Here is a 6000-nt window from a genome sequence, read left to right as displayed (position 1 = left end):
GACCATTGGATTAGTTCGATGTTCACCTGTCTGATGAAATTTATCCTGCCTTGCCTGAAGAGCCTATAATGATATTGTCAGAAGTAGTTTTCCTGCAAGGGGACAGCAATTCACTTTATATTCCATGCTTGTCGCCCTCATTGCCAGCAGACATATAATTAGTATCAGATCTTTACATGTTTCTTGAATTATCTGCAAAGCCAAAGTCTTACATATATATAATAATAAATAATAAATAATAATTGCAAAAATATGTTAATATGTTTTGGTTAAACCTTAGGGATTACAGTGGAGAATATTTCTTAGGGTACTTAAACCAGTGAGGGGAGAATAAAATTTTGCTTCAGTTTGAATTTATCAGTATGGTTAAACTTGTCAGATATTTTAATTCAATTAAAACTTGAGCATCTTGGATTGGCTTAATTTTTTTAGGATTATTTATTTATTTGAAAGGGATGGGAGGAACAGAGAGAGAGAGAGAGAGAGAGACAAGCAGTGTTATGCCCAACACCAGGCTGGATTCCATGTCTCTGAGATCATGACAGGAGCCCAAACTGAGAGTCAGAGGCTTAACTGACTGGACCGTCCAGGGGCCCCTGGCTTGATTTTTTTTTTTTCCAGCCCAATAAAATCTTTGCTTAAAGATTGCACTTATTGAGCGATGTTGCAATATCCAAAATCGATAATGTCAAGAAGAATGAAAGAATCCCAAAACCTATGAGGTGGCCATCACCATCAGCCCACAACTATGATATCTGATAGGGCTATTAGAAAGGTCCCTTCACCATAGCACGGAGAAACACAATAACAGCTCTCTCGTTTGAGATGAGAGGGATAAAAAAACCAAATTGTACATGTAAGTTTTTGTCTATATTGCATTTTTATTTTAGTAGGGTGGTAGTTTCACTGATACTCTTACTAAATGTAATCTAATAAAAATTGTATAAAAGGAAGTATTAACATGAGGCAATGATGAGTAGATGTTTAACCAATGTTTATGATTCATTAAGAAAATATAGGAAAGAAATTTATTGATTAATAAACCAAAAACATCATTAAAATGTAAAGGATGGGATGGTCTGTATGGTCCAAAGATGAATGTGAGTGGTTCTTTTATTAAAATGAGATTTCTGGGGCACCTGAGTGGCTCAGTTGGTTAAGTGACTGCCTTTGGCTCAGGACATGATCCCAGAGGCACGGGATCAAGTCAGACATTGGGCTCCCTGCTCTGTGGGGAGCCTACCTCTCCCTGTCTCTCTGCTGCTCCTCCACCTGCTTGTACTCTCCCTCTCACTCTCTTTCTGTCAAATAAATAAATAAAATCTTTAAAAAGATACAATAAAAAATAGAATGAAATTTCTGATAACAATGCGACAGTAAGATCCTAGGGCAATTCGAGCCAAAAAGCTGCATTTAACAACTAGGAGAAAGATGTACATTGTTATTATAATAGACAGAAGGTATATGATTATAGGCAGAGTATTTTCACACAGGAATCATCAGATGTTACTACATGATTGTGGGAAACTTCATGGTTTGAAACACTGGACAGCCTATTAAAATACTAACAATTTGTGTAATCAAAAACAAATTCTATTTATGGAGAAACCTGAATTGAGTCACCATAATCAAAAGTGATGTCTTTTTAACCAATCCCATGCCTAAGCTAAAACAGAGATTTAAAGTCAAGTAATCAAACAGAGAAGGGTAATGTTTGAAAGGATCCTTACCATCACAGGAACATTTATTAAGTATTTTCATAATCATTCCTAAAGGGGCTTGATACCATTTATTTGGGGAAAGAAAATTGTCCGTGATATTAGAATAAGAAGACGTTGGCTTTGAGGTGATTCTAGTCACTACTGTCCAAACAAATGTCCCATGTTCAGTATAGGGACTTGTGGAAATCCTAAGTAAATGGATTGAGTGAAAAACTATCCCTATGGATTCAATGATTTCATTTAGTGTTTATTTTCTTAAAATCAAAATGTTAGCTTGAATAAACATGCTTAGAATTTGGTTGACAAATACAAGGCACTCTTGTTTTCTTGGGTTACAGATAGAGTACTTTCAATTCCCACTGTTGAACAGCAACTTCATCTCCTCTTGATATGCAGATCAATTATGTCAGCCTATAAAATAATATCTTTATTTTTCTGCTAAATTGATGTTAAAAGAAGTCTCAGATGGCACAATGTAGGTCCCTATATCAGGTTCAATGTCTAATTCAGACTCGAGTATCCCTTTATCTGAGCATACTGCAGTGTTCTAACTATAGGAAGGAACAAAATGCCTGGTTCTATATTAGGTGTTAGATTTAGGATGATCATGTATCCTAGTTTGCCTGGGACCATTGGTCTCCTTTTATGTAGATTGTCTCAACAAACTAATTTAGCATTTGTGCTCAATTTTTCCTTTTTAAAGAAAGTGACGATATTAATATCAAAATATTTACAAATGAGCTTGATGGGCTTATACAAAGTACAATCAACTCCTGCCATGAACTCATACAGCTTGTACTAATCTTTTTCCAATTCTAACTTTCTAGATACTCCCACAGGTATTTCAGAAAAACCCATTCATAAAGTTAAGTTCATTAAAATATTTACAAAAGGGACAAACTTTACTTTGACAGTCTCTATAGCGACTCAAAAGGTAGAAGCAATCAAAATACACTGAGAACTATGGTTAGTCAAGGTGATTTTAGGACAGAAGTTGGTCAGCAAAGTCTGGGCAGGGAGCACCACAGTTTGAAAACTATAGAGTTAGTAGAATTGCCAGAGGACCTATTTTTGGACCATAGTAATCTAAGGACAATCGTTATCGCTATGTTTTATCTTGGAACATTTAGATCTGAATAAACTGGTATTAAAGCAATCTGAACTTGTATACTTCAAGCTGAACATGAAGTTTGATGTAATTTATTTTGTGAATCATAGATATATTGAAAGTTGTGACTTCATTATATTTCTTTACCCTATGTAATGAACACATCCCTTTCAAGAAAAAATAGTATAGGGACATGAATTTGTAAATGAACATAAATATCAAATATTATATACATTTAGTTATTTTAATGTGCCTTTCCACTCTCAGAATTCTCCATTTTAATGAGATAAATTATATATGATCCTGTTTATACCAAGAAGTATTATTCCTATTTTCATTCTTTTTCTCAGAGCCATGTATTCAAACAACAGGAGATATGGATGGTGTATCACATCATGAGCCTCATTCTCTGAATCAGCACCCCAAGCTTAAATGATGTTCTTTTTTTTTATTATTTTTTTAAAGATTTTATTTATTTATTTGACAGAGAGAGATCACAAGTAGGCAGAGAGGCAGGCAGAGAGAGAGAGAGAGGAGGAAGCAGACTCCCTGCTGAGCAGAGCGCCCGATGCGGGACTCGATCCCAGGACCCCGAGATCATGACCCGAGCCGAAGGCAGCAGTTTAACCCACTGAGCCACCCAGGCGCCCCTGATGTTCTTTCCTAACTGGTATCATAACTAAGGCTCCAAAAGGATATTCTATAATTCTATAAAGCCAATTTTACGTGGATACTGTGGAACATAGATGAGAATAATGAATGTAGTTAACATTAGCACATAACCATAATTCTTACTTTGAGCAACATTTCTTTGTTCTGAAATTATATGGCATGCATTGTGTATTAAGGATGTAACTTCAAAGAAAGTAAAAACAATAAAATTTTCATAAAATTTAAAAGGTTTCCACAGTTTAACACTAAAAACAAATCTATAATCTCCAACCTAAGGAGAATGGAGTCAGACTGTAGTATGACAAAATCTTTTATTGTAGATTCCTGGTTGAACTTTTAGACTTTATGGTCTAGTATTATCTGTGTTGCACAAAACAGAAAATCTAGCCACTTTAGAGCTATGATAATCTAAAGGTGTAAAACTTATTAAGGAAAATAAACATTAATATTTTATCTCGAGTCAAAGAACCATTGTCACTGTGAGCCAGCGATTGTCAATTCTGAAGTCGCCTCTTTGAAAGCATCCCACACCCAAATCTTGATCTTTGCTCTAGGTGGAGTATGAGGCTGAATGTACCTCCATAGGAGTAAACATTCAAATCAAGACTAGATAAGCATCATCTCATAATTTCTTGGCTCCCCTGACTAGTTCAGGAGAGACAGCAATATACCTAACTATACTACATATTGATAACAGTGGACTTCATAAAATTTGCTCTAAAGTTGAAATTTTATTATCTTTCTACTAATCTTTCTAATGTCTTATGACTCCATTTCTTCCATTCCCAACCAGTCTAATTTTATAGGTATTTGGGAAAGTTATTATAGATACTGTTTACTACCATTCAAGACAAATGTACATGTTGTATTGGATGTATTTCTCTGTCTGGGTCATTGGTAATACAACTTAAAGCAATATCTCTGCTCTGGACATAAGGCATTTTGTCTACTGATGCAAATATACTGATATTTCTGTTCTTCAAAGAATTTATTTTCATATTTTAATATATGAATTATGAAGATTCATTTTCTAAGTTCTCATGATTTGTTGCTTTTCATTATTCTTATTTCATGAGAAATTTCCAGAAAAGTTAAAAAAGGATGAATCAAAACATACTTGTCTAGACCATCATGAAATCTTTTTACTTTTGTAGTTTAGTAAAAATCTGGCATTTTACCTATTTATTGTAAAAAGTGTTAGCATGGTCATTTTTATAGCTTTATCATATTTTTCTTTCTCTATATTTATAGCTTGGTTTCTATCTTCAACCCTTATGTATCTATTTATCCTTTCTCTTTCATTTATTTTTTATATTATAGATATATAAATGTGCTATACAGTTTTCAATATTTTAAGTGTTCTATTCAACATCTATGTTTTACTATTATCAGTTATATTTTTCTTGTGTCTTATTATTTTCTATTTTCTGTTATCTTTCACTTTGAAGAGCATAAGTATAATGAATGAAATGTATACTTTTGTTTTAAATAAGAAAATTACACATAAGATTTTATGCATTAGTTTATTAATGATAACAGTCCAGTGTCCATTACTCCATTCTTTGTCTCCTTAGATACTAGACACTTTCTTTTACAGGATATAAAGTCCAAAGCCAAGCCAATCGATGCATTTTGCTCTTATATCACTTCTTGGTGTCTAACAAAATATCATACGTTGGCCCAAGATGGGATTTGTGCATTCTGTGACTACCTAAACTGTGTAAACTCTAAATATACCATGTAAATTAAAAGCTATAACATAAAATCTGCCCTGGAAATAGGATTCTTTCTGTCTCTATAAATGTTCTATGTAGCACCTATGTATTTTAAACTAGAAATCTGTGCTTCTGCCACATGGCAGTTTGGAATATGTAGAAAATAAAGAAACTAGGGAGACATTTTTAATGTGACAAAATGAGGAAATTGTGCAGAGTGAACAGCAGAACAGTTGTCAGTTCAGTACTGTCTTTACATCTCTTCAGTATTGATAGAATGTGGATCAAGATCTCATGCTTATGATTCCTAGCCAAGCTGTTTGCTGTGCCACTGTAACCCATCAATAGCTACCAATCCAAGTGATTCATTCTGGTAAATAAAAATGTCTATCAGATTTGCTAATAAATTAATTACCAGGCTTAATTTTCAGCATTGTTGTGTAGGTTCACCTGTTTTCATCTTCATATGTATATTAGTCATCTTTTGGGAGAGACTTGCATCAAACTCAAAAGCCAGGCACCTTTTTAAAACTGAAAGCTCACTGATTAAAACAAAAAAAGTAGCACAAACTAAGCAAAACAATACTTTCTAGTTCAATGTAATTCAGTTCAACTCAGTTTAGGTTAAGTTAAATTATATTCTCTAAAGTTTGCTGTTCTGAAACTCTAACATAACTCGGAGTGGTTTTAATTTTCAAAGCAGATATATCCTTATTTTCACACATTCTAATTGTATAAAAAAAAGAGTATCATAAATTATTAACTTTCCCATTTCTACTTTTCC

Source organism: Mustela lutreola, chromosome 13 (assembly GCF_030435805.1).
Source record: "Mustela lutreola isolate mMusLut2 chromosome 13, mMusLut2.pri, whole genome shotgun sequence".
NCBI lineage: Eukaryota > Metazoa > Chordata > Mammalia > Carnivora > Mustelidae > Mustela > Mustela lutreola.
Note: the sequence above shows the minus strand (reverse complement) of the source record.